Source organism: Trachypithecus francoisi, unplaced genomic scaffold (assembly GCF_009764315.1).
Source record: "Trachypithecus francoisi isolate TF-2019V2 unplaced genomic scaffold, Tfra_2.0 Lachesis_group1, whole genome shotgun sequence".
In the NCBI taxonomy this organism is placed as follows: domain Eukaryota; kingdom Metazoa; phylum Chordata; class Mammalia; order Primates; family Cercopithecidae; genus Trachypithecus; species Trachypithecus francoisi.
In genome coordinates, this window is record NW_022681454.1 from 46,602,203 (window position 1) to 46,622,509 (window position 20,307).

At 37.3% G+C, this 20,307-nt stretch overlaps 1 protein-coding gene across 9 annotated transcripts in view; it reads left to right on the forward strand.

Annotated features, from left to right (window-relative positions):
* Nucleotides 1–6,033: 6,033 nt before the first annotated feature.
* Nucleotides 6,034–20,307, forward strand: part of MAPK10 (mitogen-activated protein kinase 10) — a 339,795-nt gene continuing 325,521 nt past the window's right edge. Inside the window, exons 1-3 of one of the 9 annotated variants that reach the window (XM_033214174.1) lie at nucleotides 6,039–6,672; nucleotides 9,812–9,869; nucleotides 11,652–11,766. The gene's annotated coding sequence lies outside the window, so the exon portion shown is untranslated. Of the gene's footprint in view, nucleotides 6,673–7,450; nucleotides 8,243–8,606; nucleotides 8,686–9,811; nucleotides 9,870–11,651; nucleotides 11,767–20,307 lie in introns of those variants that run through there. The other 8 variants (XM_033214181.1, XM_033214176.1, XM_033214180.1 and 5 more) reach the window with 8 other exon arrangements.

Sequence of the window (20,307 nt, forward strand, 5' to 3'; positions counted from 1 at the left end):
CAGATTCAAGATTTAAGTCAGACTTCTGTATTACATATGGTTTTATTTGAAAGCACTTTGAAAAAGAGTTTGAAGCAGTTTAAAGTGTTTTTAGACCTAAATACAAAGTTGAAATATGTAATATTGTAACAGAGGTCACCTGCTTTAATATTGTGTATATCACAACATAATAATAATATTTTAAATAAAAAGTTTTGATAACTGTAAAAAAGAATTGTAAACTGCAGATAATTATAATTAACCATAAATGTTTACTGATCACCTACCATGTATAAGATGATATGCTATACATGGAAAAGGAACTTTCAGGAGAGTTAATGAGAAATAAAGAGGATTAAGTCACAGTCAAGTACAAGGTAATTTATTTATTTATTTATTTTTGAGACAGAGTCTCGCTCTATTGCCCAGGCTGGAGTGCAATGGTGCAGTCCTGGTTCACTGCAACCTCCACCTCCCCAGTTCAAGCGATTCTCCTGTCTCACCCTCCCAGGTAGCTGGGACTACAGGCAAGTGCCACCACACCCGGCTAATTTTTGTATTTTTAGTAGAGACAAAGTTTCACCATGTTGGCCAGGCTAGTCTTGAACTCCTTACCTCAAGTGATCCACCCACCTTGGCCTCCCAAAGTGCTGGGCTTACAAGCCTGAGCCAGTGAGCCCGGCCAAGGTGAGATGTTACATATTCACAAAGTTGCAGTAATGCAAAATACAGTATGGTAAGTGCCAAATGAAAGTAAGTAGATACTTTTATGGGAGTTTATATGGTGAGTATGAATACATATAAACACAGTGCCTGACAAACATAATAATCCCAATATGTATCTGTTCTTTTTTCTTTCTCTTTTCATTAAAAGCATTTATTTGGTGGGAAAGGCTCTCAAACATATTGTGTTGGATTGAGAAATGGCAAGAGAGAAATATAGTAGAATTGTCTGATTGAGGATTGAGGGCCTTAAACAGTGTTTTTTTTTTTGTTTGTTTGTTTGTTTTCTGAGATAGGGTCTTGCTCTGTTGCCCAGGCTGGAGTGCAGTGGTGTGATCTTGGCTCATGGCAACCTCTGCCTCCCGGGTTCAAGCAATCCTTCCACCTCAGCCTCCCAAGTAGCTGGGATTACAAGCATGTGCCATCACACTGGACTAACGTTTGTGTTTTTAGTAGAGACAGGGTTTCAGCATGTTGGCCAGCTGGTCTGGAAATTCTGACCTCCAGCGATCCAGCTGCCTCAGCCTCCCAAAGTGCTGAGATTACAGGTGTGAGCCACTGCACCTGACCAAGAGTTTTGGTTTTATCCAACTGGGAATAGGAACTATTCAGCGACTGATTTTTTTTTTTTAAACTAACTTGTATTGCATAATCAAATTTTAGAAAAGTAATTTTCCTGAAGTGTTTAGAATAGACTTAAAATATTATTTTAATAACATAAATATAATTGAAATGAGTATGTTGAGAATTAAAACCCTGTTTAGTAAGATCCACACCAAAATATATGTGCAAGGTTGGAATCTATCACTCTTTGTAACTAATGCCAAGAATCAACATCTTTGGAAAATACTTCAAAAGCGTTTCAATGGACCTGGAGCAGTGGCTCATGCCTGTAATCTGAGCACTTTGGGAGGTCAAGGTGGGTGGATCACTTGAGCTCAGGAGTTCGAGACTACCCTGGGCAACATGGTGAAACTCTGTCTCTACCAAAAATACAAAAAAATTAGCTGGGCATGGTGACAAGCACCTATGGTCCCAGCTACTCAGGGGGCTAAGGTGGGAGAATCTCTTGAGCCTGGGAGGTTGAGGCTGCAGTGAGCCGAGATTGCACCACTGCACCCCAGCCTGGGTGATAGAGTGAGACCTGTCTCAAAAAAAAAAAAAAAAAAAAAAAACTAAAACAATAACAACCACCACCACCACCACCAATAAAAAAAAAAAAGAAAAAAAAAAAAGAATTTCAAGACTGGTGAGGCGGCTCACACCTCTCTGTAATCCCAGCACTTTGGGAGGCCAAGGCGAGAGGATCACATGAGTTCAGGAATTCAAGATCAGCCTGAGCAACAGACTTAGACCTCATCTCTACTAAAAATAAAAAATTAGCCAGGTGGAGTGGCAGGCACCTGTAGTCCCAGCTACTCAGGAGGCTGAGGCAGGAGGACCGCTTGAAGCCAGGAGGTCAAAGGTGCAGTGAGCTGTGTTCCACTGCACTCCAGCCTGGGCAACACAGCGAGACCATGTCTCAAAAAAAAAAAAAAGAGTTTTAGTTAACCAAAATTTTAGTTAACTAAAATTTTAGTAAGATGGGAGGAATAAATTTTGAGATCTGTTGTACATCAGAGTGACTATAGTCAATAATAATGTACTGTATATCTTAGAGTAACTAAGAGAGTAAATTTCAAATGTCTCACCACCAAAATGATGTGAGGTGACAGTTACGTTAATTCATTTGATTTAATTACTCCACATTGTATACATATATCAAAATATCACAACATACTCCATAAATATATACAATTATGATTGTCAATAAAAATAACATTAATAAAAATAAATAAATTTTCAAAAAGCTTAAAAAAAGAAACTAACACCTAATGGATGAAAATGATTGGTCGGGCGGATCACGAGGTCAGGAGATCGAGACCATCTTGGCTAACACGGTGAAACCCCGTCTCTACTAAAAAATATACAAAAAATTAGCCGGGCGAGATGGCGGGCGCCTGTAGTCCCAGCTACTCGGGAGGCTGAGGCGAGAGAATGGCGTAAACCCGGGAGGCGGAGCTTGCAGTGAGCTGAGATCCGGCCACTGCACTCCAACCTGGGCGACAGAGCGAGACTCCGTCTCAAAAAAAAAAAAAAAAAAAAAAAAAAAAAGATTGGTATTAACCTGTTCCTGGTTGCCATTCTTTTTAATTGCTGAGTAATATTCTATTAGGCAAATACAGTTGTCCCTCAGTACTCTCAGGGGGACTGGTTCCAGGAACAACCCCTCCATACCAAAAGCAGTGGATGTTCAGATCCGTTATATAAAATGGCATGGTGTTCCATCCTCCTATTATTTTAACTCATCTCTAAATTATTTATAATACCTAGTACAAAGTAAGTGCAATATAAGCAGTTGTTATAGTGTACTTCTATTTGTGTTTATTTATCTCTGTAGTTCTTTTTATTCTTTTTCCCCTAATATTTTGATCTTCAGTTTTTGAATCTACAGATGTGGAACCCATGAACATGGAGGGCTGACTGTATATCGTAATTATCTGCTCTCTTGTAGATATATTTGGAGTTGTTCCTGCTTTTGCTTATTACAAGCAAAGCTTGGCATAAACATTTATGTCCAACTTTTTTTTTGGAGGACATAGATTTCCATTGTCTTGGATGAATCCTTATAAATAGAAGTGTTGAGTCATATGTTAGGTGTAGGTTTATAATTATAAAAATTACCAAAATTTCCCAAGGTGATTTTAACATTTTGTAATCCTACCAATATATGCAGGAGAGTTCTGGTTTTCCATATCCTTGTCAATATTTGATGATGTTAGTCTTTTTAATTTTAGTTATTTTTGTGGGCATGAAATGGTATCTCATTTTGAATTTAATTTGTATATTTCTGCTGACTAATGATATATAATACTTTTTCATATGTTTATTGGCCATTTGTAAATTTTCCTTTGTCAAATGCCTGTGCAAGTCTTTTGCCCGTTAAACAAAGTTGTTTGTTCATGTTTATTATTGAATTGTAGGAGATGTTTTCTATAATCTAGGAATTGTGTGTATCAGAATATTTTCAGCTATCAAGAGTATTCAGATATATGTATCATCTAGACTGTGGCTTGTCTATTCATTTTCTTAATGGTGACTTAGGATAAGTGGAAGCTTTTAATTTTGATGAAGTCTCTCTTTTTTTTTTTTTTTTCTATTATGGTAAGAGCTTTCTGTATCCTAAGAAATTTTTGCCTACTGCAAGGTAAGACAGCCATCTTTTAAAAAAGCTATATTATATTTTAATAGTGTCATATATTTTAGCTTTTATGTTGAGGTGTACAATTCATCTTGAATAAATATTTGTGTTTACAATGTAAGGTAAGAGATGGAGTTCATTTTTTCCTCATTGATGTTACATTACTGGGCATTGACTTTTAAAAAATTGTTTTATTTTATTTGTAATTTATAATAATTGTATATATTTATGGGTTACAATGTGATGTTTTGATACATGTATACATTGTAGTATGATCAAATCATGCTCATTATCTGTCACCTCAAATATTTATCATTTCCTTGTAGTGAGAACATTTGAAATCCTCTCTTTTAGCTATTTCGAAATAGGCAACATTATTATTAGCTATAGTCACTGTGCTGTGCAATAGAACACCAGAGCTTAGTTCTCCTTTCTAACTGAAACTTTGTACCTATTAACCAATGTCCCCCTTTTCCCTGTCCACCTTTCTGTCCTCTAGCCACTGGTAACCACCATTCTACTTTCTATTTTTACAAGTTTGTCCTTTTTAAAATTTCACATCTAAGTGAGATTATACAGTATTTGTCTCGCTGTGCCTGGCTTATTTCACTTAGCATAATATCCTCTAGGTTCATCTATATTGTTGCAAATGACAGAATTTCCTGTTTTTATAAGGCTGAATAGTATTCCTGTGTGTGTGTGTGTGTGTGTGTTTGTGAGATACATAATATATATCCATTTATCTGTTGAAACACTTAAGTTGTTTCCATGGCTATTAGAATAGTGCTGCAATAAAAATGGGAGTGCAGACATCTCTTCGACATACTGATTTAATTTCCGTGGGATTGGGGAATTGACTTTTGATAAGCAAACTTAGTATATAATACCTCAAAAGCCAGAATGCCAGTTATTTTGTGTTATAAATTGTTTGGCTATCAATTCGTTTTTTGCATGAGATAGTTATCTTGCAGGTAGGCCCTTTGAGAAGACTAGAAGGTAGTTTTGATGGATTCTTCTTGAAACTGAAATTAGAGTAAAGAGACATCCAAACTCTTATCCAATGAACTACAATGACATACAACTCACTCAAGCCTTTCTTTTTCTAAATTTTCTTCCCAAATAAAACAGCGGCAGCAACAACAAAGACAGCAAAACCTTATGTGTTTCTTACAGCTTTATGATGTGTTTCAGTGTCTACAGTGATTGCTGAGTTTGCATCTGTTGCATGTTATATCTTTCTGGTAACATATGGAAGAAGGTTCATATTCATATAAGGATGCTAGTTCTAAAACATAATGTGGAATCATGTACAACTCAGCACTACTTGGTAGCAATAACCAGAAACCCACCTTCAAGGAGTGTAAGCAAAAAAGTAATTGAATTAGATTACATAATTTGACAAGTCCAAAGCCTGGAGTTGGTTAAAGCAAAATTTGTATTGAAAATTTTTCTTACATAAAAAAGGTAAAAGAAATTTGGTAAACCTAATATTTTTTATAGTGCAAGTAGTTAATTGTTGTCATTCCAAGAAACTATTATTTGTGGATAGTAAAACTGTTTGGAGACTTTAAAAATACCCTATAACAGTTAAAGGCAGAGCAAATTACTTAAATAAAATTGCGATATTTACCCTAAATAGTAACAATAAAATTTGCATCAGTTCTCTAGGAAATTATCTGCAATTAAAAAAAAAAGAACTCAAATTAGTCAGTATTAATTTGATGTGTTAACTCAAATTAATCAGTATTTTCTTTGTACACTCAGATTGCAACCTAAGTATTAGTCTGTTGAGTTTGGTTTAGTGGATATTTATTCAGGAATTTTACGAAAACAAGGAAACAGAGAAGAGGAATAGTGCCGTGAAGATGACCTCGGGGTTCAGGCGACACTCAAATACCTGCTTCTCCTCTGAGTTTATTACCATCTCTTACTTGGTTGACGTTTAGACATATTGCAGGAGATAGTTGAAAAACAGAGGTTGACTGCATTTCCAGTGGTGTTTTGCTCTGCTGGTATTTGTTCCTCGGTGCTGCTGTGCAAAGGGCCAGAGCTGCATCCAACGGATCTTTTCTTCAGGTTGTGCAGGCTGGCTGCCTTGATGTCGTAGTTGCTGATGTTGGCTGCGGACGAACCTTATTCCTTTTCATTTGCCTGGTCCTCATTTAACCGGAAAACACAGTAGCTGTAGCTGCACATAGACTTTTCCTCTTTCTGTTTCCCCCTCATCCCCCTCCCTAGACTTCTCTGGGCTTTGACGTCATGTGTGCTCCTTTCAGTTGCCATAGCAACCCCATTCCCCAAGCCCTCTGTCCGTCTCCTCTGGTAGGTTCCACAATGGTACAGGCAGCATCACGCTGCACAATGGTTTCCAGGCAGTGAAAGAGGGTGATTCAGCAAGCCACTCTTCTTCTTTTTTCTTTAACCTCCCCTTCACTTTTTATTTTTATGGGGGTGGGTGGTGCTTGCTATATGCTTACCTTTTTCTTTTCTTTTTTCATTTTTACAAATTTCCTTTTTTGTCCTCACCCCTCAATTCCTAGGGGCTTGAGTGAGTTTAAGATTGGGTTTTCTTGGAAATCACCTGTCCATCGTTAATTTTAAACAATCTCCCTATCTCCAAAGAATCTCTTCCATATTACAGTCTGGATTGTGGTTAATGAAAAACAAGTAGGGAGGATTTCTGGGGCAAACACTGCCGGATCAGGATCGTAGTTCTCAGGCACGGAATGGTAGGTGGCTCTTTGCTCGTTCTGGGTTCTAACCTGTTTTTGGAGGGTGGGGTGATGTCTATTGATTGCTCCTGGTGGGGCGGGAGAGGGAGTATGGAAGAGACGAGAGAGATGGGGTGGAAAGCAGGTTAATCAAGTGAACTAGCTTTGAGGCAAGAAGCCACCAGCTTTTCCTTCTGTGCAGAACATCTCTTCCCAGACTTGGGCGTGTTGAAACCTTTCTGTTTGGAGTGAGGGGTAGCAGAGGGAGGGAGGGAGGGAGCATTCTTATTGTGACCAGGGGTTTTTAGACCAATGCAGGGCTACAGAAGGGAAGGGAGAGAGAGAGAGAAGCGCGCGCACACACACACACACGCACAGGGAGAGAGAGAGAAAAAAAACAAAAAAAGAAAAAAACACCAAACAGCTGTGCTTGTTAGAAGTGCTGACCTTAGTTCCATATCTGAAAAATTGATGGGTTCCATAAAACATTAAAAATAATGTCTTTTAGTATGTATTTATGTTTACTTTTGTGAGAAGTATAACTTAAATATTGTAAGATGTATTTTACTAAGGAACAGTATTTATATATATATATTAGGTGTAAAACTATTGGCGTTACTTTTGCAGAGCAACTCTAGGCTAAATCTGAGCTGGGGAGAGGAACACAGAACAGAGGTCAGGTTAGAGATAAGAGGAAACATTGGCACTGCAGTCAAATAGGTAACGGGTCCCTTTAAGAAAGTGATCTCCTAGTCACAGCAGGCAGCTTTCTTTTTTCATGGCAAGGTTCCCAGGTATTCTGTGCTGGGATACTGTGTACCCTACAAATGTCAGAGCTCTTTTGAAAAAAAAAAATCAGAAATAAGTATGGCAGTATATTTATTAGGATCTATGTATTTGTGCCTTCAACAAAATAAATGTAATTTACTGGAAAATCTGTAAGTAAATCAGGCTACAGATATTACAAGAAAACTATCTATCCATATATTTTTCTTACCCTCCCCCCACATTTAAATCTAGAGACCTAGTCTCTGCTTTTACTCCCTTAAACAGATAACTTCCCAGGGTACTGCAGTTTAGCCACAGAAAAAGAATGGCTTATCCCACAGCAGTAGGCTCTGAAGCAATCACAAGGTTGTTTACATGGGCTGCCTTTGGTGCAGAGCCTGACAGTGTCTGTACAGCAGCCCTGCCTGCTTCTGGCCGTGTTGATGATAACTTTTATGAACAAACTGCAAGGAAGCAGGCTAAGTCATATGGGACAGGCCACAGTTCAGGTGGAAGGAAAATGAGTGTAAATGCACCAGGCATTGCCAGTACAACATCCGATATCTCCTTCTATCCCTAATCTGCTAGTTTTCGGACCCTGGAAGATCTCACAGAATGCTTATCAACATATTTAAAATGGTTGCAGTAAGGAACATTTCTCTCAGAGAAGCTTCTGTGAATTTTCTACTTTAGGTGAGCATATATGTTATGAATATATAACAAATAAATATATAAATATATCACAAGCTTCTGACTCCACTTCAGAACCATTAGATTTTAGGGGTTGGATGCTTTGGATGTAGCAGTTTGGCTGCCTCTGGTATGTATCCCCCTCTCTACCTTGATCACACTCTTAAAATTGACATAAAGTATTGGATTAGCTTATTTTATTATGTAGAGCAAGCTGGGTTTTCTCTCTCCTACAATGGGACTAGAAAATCAGATGACAAAGGTGGTGTGACCTTAAATATTAGAGAGTCTTCATGCTTCCTCATATGCATGTCATTCCTCTGCTGTTGCAAAGTGTCTTTAATTTGAGGGGCTCCTGTTCTTAAAAAATCCTCACGGTTTCAATAAAAAGATTCTGGATAATGAGGCAGTAAGAAATTATATGTAGAGTGGGAAAATCAGCTGCCTCTAGCTTCCTTCCTGCTCGCCCCAGAACAGCATCTGCTGTTGAGAGGAGTGTGTTTGCCATGCTGGAAGGGGATGTTTATGAACAGATCCCAGAGGGGCCGAGTGTGTTTTTGCTGTCATTGTCTGGTATGTCTGCAGCTATTAGTATTTAATAGTTTCATAGTACATGGTCTATATATTTTAAGGTTAGAATGAACTGAGAATTTATTGTCAATGCTATAAAATGTAAATATTTTAAATTTATAGGAAAATTAATAAGATTTTCCTTCTTAGTGTATCCTACAGGAATATCATAAGCAAAACAAATTTGCCCAATCTAAGTAATCTAAAAAAACCTCCCATGTTTAAAGGCATAAATATATTTTTAAGATTTTATTGTGGTTTCATGTAAATGAATCTGTTTCTTTGGATGTAAGCCTAGTTATACATTCTTTTTATACTGATACTAAAAGCTAAAGACAAATTGGATGTTTACTTGTTTGTTAAATATGGGGATAGATGTTCTCTCTTCATGCTCTAGTTCTGGCCTCAGGTCACATTTGTAGCCATAGGACTTTCAGTGGAATTGTTGTGTTCAAATCGAATGATTACTTGGTTTCTTATCAGAATAAAGGACTCGGAACAAGAGAGACTGCCTTCAATTAGAATGAGAAGCAAACACATTGTTGTCTTAAATTCTTTCTTCATTGCCCTTTCTATTTCCTCTTACAGTCTCTTTTAAGCTTTTGGTTGGACATTGCAACAATCATGCAGAAAGAGGCACGGAAGTGTCCAGTAGTGACAAGAATGGAGTACAATGCTCTATTTGCTGCAGGACTGCTGAGTGCCTTCCTCCTACCACACATGCATCTATTATTGCACCTTCTTCTGAGGACCAAGGACTTGTGGAAAAAGTTGGGCCTGTAGACTAGTAGGGGAGATGCTTACTGGTAAAGAAGAACAGAGTACATTTGCTTCTTTGGCGTATTGGATGTATTTATTGCATTACATAAGTCTGAGATGAGACACTGTACTGCTGATTCAGATAAAAAGATCATGCTGCATATTGATTGTTTAAAAAATGTAACTTAGAATTGGAGCCCATCTTTTCAAAAATTCACCTACCCGTACGTGTTTGCATAGCGAAGTTGTAAGGTTTTGACTCAAGGTTTTTCAGTTTGAGTACATTTTATCCTCATGAGCCAGTCAAGGCAAAGAAGGGGAAAATACAAAAACTGTGTTTTATGTACCTTTTGTTTTCTGTATTTAATAGGGAGAAGCTTTATTTCTTATTGTGAATCTTGGTAGCAACTCTTAAGAGGAGATATCAGGTAATATTGAAAATCACTAAATAGAAACATTTTAGGTTTAAAAAGTGGACCTCACACATATACTATTTCTAGTAAACGATTTTCTAGTTTATTTGATGTTTTGGATCCACTATGGCTTTCCTTAGAGTTCTTATCTCTGGTGACTATGAGATGTAAAACCCTCGAGGCTTATGGAAATAATGCTCGTAGGAATGGAAATTAAAGTTTTCAATGGAAAAAGAAATGAATACAGTCTCCTGAGAAGCATCCCTAACCACAGCTGCTCTAAAACCCTGCGTGGTGTGCAGGTTTAAGGCAAAGCTTCCCTACAGGGCAATCGGGCAGTTGCAGTGACCTGCACAGTAATCAACAGGATTTTCACTACCTTGTGTTTGTGTGTGTGTGTGTGTGTGTGTGTGTAAAGAAAAACAAAAACAAAAACAGCAGTGACTTTAAAGTTCTAGAAATTCATCTTAGTGACTTGTCTTCATAGAAATAAAACTGACTCCTGTTTGTCTGTGTTAACCTGCCTGGGTACCCTGTGTACTTTCTGAAAATGCATTGCTTAAAGCAATTGTCCTCTTCTCTTACATTGGAAATAGGATCTGAAAGCACTGATAGTGAAGTGAAGCTCTTAGGTTAGGTCTGTTTATTTGGCATGTTTATTCGGTGTTTGTAGGTGGAAGCTCCATCACAGCACTTATATAAGATAGTAATTGCCGATTCTTGTATTACCCGTATTCTCTACTAAGGTTTAATCCCCATCAGGGACTGACCTTGTCTGTTTGGCACACAATAGGGACACACCAAATATTCATTGAATGAATCTCTCTCATGTACTCAGTTCTCTGCTAAGTGCTGTGGTAGAAAAAATTGGGAAACTGTAACACAGTTTCTGCCATTTGGGAAGATGAGGCTAAATAACAATCAAGATGGTATAAAATCAGGGGATCATATTAGTATTTTGATAATGAGTGTAATAGAAATTCACAGGAGAAAGGAATTCACCTCCTCTGAAGTGGTGGTAGGTGACAATGGGGCCACACTGGGGTGTCGGGGTGAGGTCGTGGGATAGTGAGAGGGTGGTAGCCCTAGGAGTAATTGTAAGCACCTGGGCAGGAAAGAGACTCTCAGTTGGGGTGAAGAAGAGGCCTATTTTGGGTATGATCACCATATTTTCCAAACTAGAAATAAAAACTTATGGTTTGACATTGGGTAGAATGTCACATATTCTGAAGAATCTTCTTTAATATAATGTTGGGAAGTAACGGGTTATAATGGTGAAAAAGTAGGTTTGTAACTAGAAGAACATAAATACAGGTCTCTTCAGACTAGCTCCAGCTTAGGTTTACTTTCTTTTGCATACTTCAGAGGTTTTCAAAATTCTCCTGCTTTATTGGTACCTATGTAACCATTGTTCCAATGAAATCTTATATGAAAAGCAGAATATGGAAATGTATGTAACAGTGGAGCTGTCCCAGTTGATGATGAGTGGGGTGCCTTGTATTAGAAAACCAAATTCCTATCACAAGACCAATTATATCAACTGAAATAAGAATTACTAATTTAGTTTATACTCAGATATTAAAATAGTTGTTCTGGTATTACAACATCAAAGTGCTTGTGCTTGCAATAAATTATGAGTAGAGATAACCATCTTGAGATGTTTTCTTTCCTCTGCCTGCACTCACCCACACAGTAACCAGTTGTTTTTGATGTCAGTTTTTTGATTTTCTAAATACAGGTGAAATTCTCATTTAAATCTTAAAATCAAACTCATCTGTTTTTCGGCTTTGTTTTCAGGCTAGTGTGAGAAACACCAACGGCAGGCCCATCTCAGATCTTCACTATGGCAACTCATGCAAGAAGCTGTTGAATTAGACCCGTTTCCTATAGATGAGAAACCATACAAGCTGTGGTGAGTTGCCAATTTAAAAATATTCTTTAGTATGAAAACTGTGATCTATATAGCCAATTTAAATATTGCATATGGTTTGGTATATGGATCTGGAGAAATACTGCTGCAAATAATTTCAACTACAGAAGTGAAAATCAATAGAACAGAAGTTTAATAGTTGGTGTGGTACTACTAACACCACATACAGTAGTGAAAAGTCTTGAGGTGCATGAGTGCAGCATATAACACTGTAATACTACCACCATGGATGATACCTGCAATTAACATTTTCATGTGGCAGAGTAACAGCTGGGTACCATTATTTTTAAGTGACTTTTATTACTTGCAACATTGTACTATATTTTACAGATTCGTCTCCTTTAGTAGAAAAATTGGTTCTGAGCTAAATTATGGTTTTCAGTGTTTTTCAGGAAAACACACACACACACAGACACAGACACAGACACAGACACACACACCGTTTACCTCTTCTGAAATACAAGAAGAGACATCACAGTTTTATAAAACTCAATTCATGGGCATTTTAGCCTACAAATCCTTTTGCTTAACAAAACAATATTAAAAATAGATCCAGTTGCTCTGCCTAGCTGGAATGACTTTAAAAATTTTTAATTTATAAAAATATCAGCACACACAAGTAGAATGTCCTTTTAAATCAAATACTTGGTGCTTCATAGTCACCAAAGTCAATAATCAATAGATTCCAGCAGAGATGAAGGAGTTATAATCTGTCAGATAACATCTTTGAGAACTAGAGTATGACTGTGGTGCTTATAAAACTCCAAAAGAGGCTATTTTGAGCTAGTGATCAATATCTTTCTTTCATTTGCCTAGTGGCTTATATAACTCTAGATAGGTAGGCTGCCCTGTGAATTAATGCATAGCCTATAACTGTGGAAGACTAATGAAAGTAATCCTACAGTTATTTCATATAGTGATTTTATAAAACAATTCATAAAATACTATCTGTCTACCATTACATTGAGAAAGCAGATCTAATAGCCATCACTATACTGCACTTAACATGTATTCAATGAGTGTTATAAACAATTATATACAATTGCCAATAACAAACCATTTTTTAATTTTTTTATTTTTAATTTTTTTATTTTTTTTTATTATACTTTAAGTTCTAGGGTACATGTGCATAACGTGCAGGTTTGTTACATATGTATACTTGTGCCATGTTGGTGTGCTGCACCCATCAACTCGTCAGCACCCATCAATTCGTCATTTATATCAGGTATAACTCCTAATGCAATCCCTCCCCCCTCCCCCCTCCCCATGATAGGCCCCGATGTGTAATGTTCCCCTTCCCAAGTCCAAGTGATCTCATTGTTCAGTTCCCACCTATGAGTGAGAACATGCGGTGTTTGGTTTTCTGTTCTTGTGATAGTTTGCTAAGAATGATGGTTTCCAGCTGCATCCATGTCCCTACAAAGGATGCAAACTCATCCTTTTTTATGGTTGCATAGTATTCCATGGTGTATATGTGCCACATTTTCTTAATCCAGTCTGTCACAGATGGACATTTGGGTTGATTCCAAGTCTTTGCTATTGGGAATAGTGCCGCAATAAACATACGTGTGCATGTGTCTTTATAGCAGCATGATTTATAATCCTTTGGGTATATACCCAGTAGTGGGATGGCTGGGTCATATGGTACATCTAGTTCTAGATCCTTGAGGAATCGCCATACTGTTTTCCATAATGGTTGAACTAGTTTACAATCCCACCAACAGTGTAAAAGTGTTCCTATTTCTCCACATCCTCTCCAGCACCTGTTGTTTCCTGACTTTTGAATGATCGCCATTCTAACTGGTGTGAGATGGTATCTCATTGTGGTTTTGATTTGCATTTCTCTGATGGCGAGTGATGATGAGCATTTTTTCATGTGTCTGTTGGCTGTATGAATGTCTTCTTTTGAGAAATGTCTGTTCATATCCTTTGCCCACTTTTTGATGGGGTTGTTTGTTTTTTTCTTGTAAATTTAACAAACCATTTTTGACCTAAAATACAATTTTAGGACAATTTTATATGATGGAACCTAACATAGTATGTGTTACTCCCAGTGATGTAGAAAGCATACTATGTTCTCTCCATTCTGAATATTAATTCATTAATCAAACTCTTATTGAGAATCTGTGATGTAAGTAGCATGTTTAGCTTTTAGGGTAGATAAAAGACAGTCCCTGCTTTAAAGGAGCCTTCAGTCTAAAGAGTGTGGTACTTATAATAAAATGTGCTTATTAATGGGGGTAGCTGTGTTCTAAAGAGTGTGGCACTCATAAAGTGCTATTACATGAGTAAGTCTAGAGTGCCAAAGGAAGTGCATCAGATGAGACTCTAACTCAGATGTGGTAGAGATTAGTCAAGGAAGCCTTCCCAGAGGAAGGGATCTTTTAGTGGACTATTAAGCACAGTAAAAGGATAGCCAGAGGAAGGGAGGATGCGGTGCACAGTGGGAACATTTTTTAACAGACCCAGAAGCCTGAGAGAGCATGATTGTGTGGGGATACTAGGTGTCATTTACTATGCTGAAGCAGAAATGGTAGTGGCAGAGATAAAGTTGAAGAGGGATACAAGACATGTGCCATGAAGGATCTCTTAGACAAAATTAAGGAGTTTGGATTTTGTTTCAAAGTGCAGAGCTTTTGAAAGATATTAAGTAGGAGTCTGATATAATCAGTTTATTTTTTAATTGTGAAATATACCATACACATAGAAGAGCGTATAAAACAAATACAGGTTAAATAATAATTATAAATCAAACATAATGTAAACAAATCAAACAACATAAAACAAATCAAACAAATAAATCAAACTTGATGTAATAGACTCCCAGCAAACCCCTATGTGTCCCTTTCGGATCATATATTTTTCCTTCCCCACCAGAGGTAACCGCAAGCTACTATCCCACCTTTTGTCATGCACATTACCTTGTTTTTCTTTGTAGGTTTTCCATCTCTCTGTGCATCTCTAGGCTATGAATCTTAGTTCTGCCTATGTTTCAGTTCCATGTATTTGGAATTATAGCATGTATACTCTCAGTCGCCTGATTATTTTGCTAACATTGTGAGATTCTTTCATGTTCACGCATGTAGTTTATTCATGTAAATTGTTGTATAGTATTCTACCATATTAATATGCCAATATTTCTTATCTAGTCTATTGTTGTTGAATATTTGGATTAAATCTATTTTACTTAATGCTAGTATAAACATAAATATAATATCATTTTTATGTTTATATATATTAGTTCTCATAGATTCTGATATTTACCCTTCTCTAGGATAAATATCAACGGAAGGAACTGCTGAGTTTTTGGGTATGTGCGCCTTTAATTTTACTAAATAATTCCAAAATATTTTCCCCAATCAGTTGCATCAATTTACATTCCCAGCAGCAGTATATGAGAAATTCTACATCCTCACCAACACTTGATTTACAAGTTCTTAAATTTTGCTAATCAGGTAGATACATAATTGTACTCTTAGAAGTATTAATTTGCCTTTTGCTGATTACTAATGAAGAAGAGCATCTTTCCATTTTTTTTTTTTTGTAATTTGATTTTCGTCTTTGTGAAGTACCTGCTCTAATCTTTTTGAGATGTGTCTTTCAAAATGATAACTAACACTTATTGAGTTCCCACTGTGGAATAGACACTGTAGTAGCTACTTTACAAACAGTTCATCTTCCTAGTATCCCTATAATTTAGAGGTAAGGAAACCAAGGTGTAAAGAGGTCAAATCACTTGCTGACAATCACATAGTTAAGGAACAGTGGACTTAGCATTCAAGTCCAAGTCTTTCTGACTCCAGAATTCTTTACCTTCTCAGAGAGTGTTTGGAAGGGGATTTGATTGGAACCAGGGAGAACATTTAAGGTGCTATTGCAGGAATCCAGTTAAAAAAGTAAGTGCATAAACCAAAGAACTGCCAGTAGGACACATGTAAGAAACCTCTGGACTTGGTAATGAATGTGGTGGGCAAGGAAGAGGAAGGATTTTAAAAGTCTCAAGTTTTAATACCTGTCAGCTAGGTAGATTCAGTATTAGTCATATAATATTGTATGTGTATACACACACACATATTGTATGACTAGTACTGTAATATGTTGTCATCTATTGTACATATATTATACAATACATTTTCATATATATATTGTGTGTACATATATATATATATAAATATAAAATACAGGTATTGTGGTAGATACTAAGAATTCATTTTATAAAGTCCAGGTATTCTAGTAGGTACTATGAATACATTTTATGAATCTACAAGTCAATGAGATGAATTTAGTTCACAGGCTCATAAATTTTAGGGTTTAAAGCAACGACACTGTTCATTTGGGTCAAATCTTAACTTTTTTTTAAAGATATGGAAGCAACTGCTAAAAGAGGGTAAGTGACTTGTCCAAGATCACATGTTACTTAGTGTCAGGCTAAGAATAGATACGATGCCTGCAAAAAAATGCAAAGGAATAACAACCACCTGATTTTTAAATTAACAAGTGATGACACAATTAACCTATTCTATTTCCTAACCATTTCTCAGACCAGTCCCTTTTCATCTAAATCTGTTGCTACTGCCATAATTTAGATCCTCCTTATCATCGTTAGCAGGTTTATTCAAGTAGCCTAGCATACTATCTTCTTGTCCATTATTCTACCAGTGAAGCCACCAGACTTGTTATTTGATTTGCAGTTGTTACCATATAACTGCCCTACTTAAAGAATTTTTGATATACTCTGTTATCCATGTAATAACTTCCCTTTCCCTTAAGACATGCCATATTCCTGGCCGGGCGGGCGGCTCAAGCCTTTGTAATCCCAGCACTTCGGGAGGTCAAGGCTGGTGGATCACCTGAGGTCAGGAGTTTGAGACCAGCCTGGCCAACATGGTGAAACCCTGTCTCTACTAAAAATACAAAAATTGGCCGGGCATGGTGGCTCACGCCTGTAATCCCAGTACTTTGGGTTGCCAATGCAGGCGGATCATGAGGTCAGGAGTTCAAGACCATCCTGGTCAACATAGTGAAAGCCCATCTCTACTAAAAATACAAAAAATTAGCCGGGCATGATGGTGGGTGCCTGTAGTCCCAGCTACTCGGGAGGCTGAGGCAGGAGAATCACTTGAACCTGGAAGGCAGAGGTTGCAGTGAACTGCGATCGTGCCGCTGTACTCCAGCCTGGGCGATAGAGTGAGACTCCATCTCAAAAACAATAAAAAAGAATACAAAAATTATCTCGGCATGGTAGTGGGCACCTGTAATCCTAGCTACTCAGGAGGATGAGGCAGGAGAATTGCTTGAACCTGGGAGGCAGAGGTTGCAGTGAGCCGAGATGGCGCCACTGTACTCCAGCCTGTGCGACAGAGTGAGACTGTCTCACACACACATACACACACAAACACACATGCAATGATATGCCATACTCCCATCCATTCCCAGTTTAGACACTCATGACCTTTTACATTGCCTGGAAACACCAGTGTGCTTCAGGCTCATCACATATACTCAGGTGTTTTCTACCTCTGTGATTTACTTCATGCTGTTTATACTGCCTGCATTCACTCTGCACAGCCCTTACTTACTCCTTTCCATCCTTTAAGACGTTTGTGACCCTGTGATGGTCTAGGGGCTAGCAGCATGAACATCTCCTGGAGCCTGGTAGAAATGCAGCATCTGAGGTCCTACTACTCGGACAAACACACTGATTAAGAATCTAGATTTTCACGAGATTCCTAGGGAATTTAAATACATGTTAAAGTTTGAAAGTACTGTTTAGAATCACTTTAGATTTCGTAAGATTCTATCTCCTCCTGAAAACCTCTCAGTTCCCTTTCATCCAGCATTCAATCATTCTTGGTGCTCTCACAGTAACCTGTGCATTATCTACCTCACTGTATTACCATAGTATCTTATTATCTGTTTATTATCTGTCTGTGTCTGCTTTGCCTCCCACCTTAGCCAGGGAGTATTTTGAGCATGACTCGTCTTTGAACTTCTTATACCTAATACAGTGCCTGACACTTGATGGGCACTGCATAAATATTTATTGAATGATTGACAAAAGAAAGAAGAATGAGAAAGAGATTGATATACAGAAAGAAACAGAAGCAGGACAAAGACAGACACATGAAGAAAAAAACACATAGCTAAAGAGACTTCCATAGAGATAAAAGCAGATTACATAAAGACACCACAAATTCTGTCTCTGGATACAATCTGGAAGGCAGCCTGGCAGAGAGTCCACAATCTGATTTAAATAGGTTAGGGTAATAGCCTATGTTGTTTGCCAATCTCTCAGAAGAAAAATTTAGTCTACTTGCTCATTTAACAGCGTTGTTTTTTGATGGTTGTTATTAAGTAAATTTTTCCAAAATTTGCCTTACTTTCCTAAACAAACTGTTACACTGTCATTTTTACTGTTCAGAACCTGCTTGGAATATTCTGTGCAGCTTTTAGTGCCCTCTGTTAGGAATGACTTTCATAAAATGAAGTGCATCCTGAAGATTGTGTTGAGGATGGTGAAGATATAGAAAACATATCTTGTGGTGGACAGACAAGAGAAATTATAGTGTTTTGCCCAGAGAAGAGAAACGAAGAGAAAAGATCGAGGCAGAGGACGGCAGCGCTAGAGAGTGCAACTTACCAAGCAACTGCCTTCAATATTTAAGGGCTTTCATATGAAAGAGGTTGGATGATGCAGGATTGTTTTTCAGTTGTACTGAAGGCAGAACTCAGAGACCAATGGGTGGTTAGAAGGTACTGCACATACTTTTTTTTTTTTATTATAAGAACTGTTTGAGCCTGTGCTTTTTGAAAAGTAGTCAAGTTTTCATCACTGCAAGTATTTAACCATCTTCATGGTTGACCAAGTATGAAGAGCTTTTTAGAGATGATACTACTCTGTGTGGGAGATTGAACTAAATGACTATAAGATCTAAGGTCCTTATTACTTATGAATCTGTAGTTGTTCAGAGAAGTACAGGAAGAATGGGGGTTATAATAAAGTAGTACAATAGTGGCTAACATTTATCGAGTGACTACTTCATGCCAAGCACTGTTCATAGTGCTTTGCATGTCCTAGTTCACTTGAGCCTGACAGCAATACTGCTGAACATTCCTATTTTACAAAAGATGAAGACAAGGCACAGACGATTTAGTAATGTGCCCCAGGTCATGCAGCTAGTGGTGCATGATTCTGACTCTGGAGCATATGCTTTTTATTACTGTGCTGTATTCTTTGTAGTGTTAAAGATGAAAATTGGACCCAAATAGAGCCTTAAAATATTGATATGGTTTTAATTCCAGGTAAGTATATGGATAAGAATTCCAAGGAATAGTAACAGTAACATAATCAAAGTGAAAAGAAATAGAAATTAGCATAACAAGTTTGTGGAATCAAATATCTTACAAATGAGATGAATAAGAGAATATTCAGAGATGTTTAATTCTGTGGTGCTGTTCTGTCTTGCTTCTCAGTGGCTGCAACAGTTACCAAGATGGGAAATTAAATCTTTAGGAGTATTTAACCTGGTAAAACCAATATAAGTAGCTCTAGACTATCGCCTGAATTTTGTGTTCCCTCCAAATTCTTATGTTGAAGTCCTAACCCCAAGGAGATGGTATTAGCAGATGGGGCCTTTGGGAGGTGATTAGGTCATGAAAACAGAGGTGACTGGGATTAGTGTCCTTATAAAAGAGACCCCAGAGAGCTGGCTAGTAGTTTCCACCATGTGAGGATACAGGAAGAATGCACTGTCTATGACCCAGAAAGTGAAACCTCACCAGACACCGGGTCTGTTTGTATCTTGGACTTACCAGCCTCCAGAACTGTGAGAAATAAATTTCTGCTGTTTATATGCTGCCAAGTTTATGGCATTTTGTTTATAGCAGCCTGAATGGACTAAGACACTCTAGTATTGTATAAAATTTTTACAACCTTTTTTTCTCCGCTGATTGGTAGAACATGTAGCTATGTCTCTTAGGAAGATGCATTTGGGGCTGTCACTGTTTGAGAGTTCCCAAATAATTTGATGCCAGATCAGGAGTACAAATTCAACACTTTCTCTTAGAAATCGGGGTTTTCCTGGAATTTATTTGGAGACTGAGTAAGCATCTGCAAAAATTTGAGGTTCTTCATAAAGAATTATCTGTGTTTTGATAACCAGTATCAGAGGAACTACTATTAAAATCAAAGTATGAGATTTTAATGAAAAATTGGTTAACATAACAAACCTATTCAGGTTAACACTTGAAAAATTTAGTGTATAGTTTAACAGCATTCATTTTATGTGATAATTTATTATTTGCATTGTAGATACCATAAATTTAAAGTTTTCTTTCTATTTGTACTTTTGTAACAAACCCAGGTGGTTTGTTAGTACTTTAAATCCTGAGACTGACTTTTAAACTCTTTCAAATTTGTGAACAATCTTGATAGTATTGCTTTCAGAAAGTCACTTATAAACCTTAAGAATGAATGTAATTCTGCTTTGGAGTTTAGTTTATTAAGATATATATATATATATA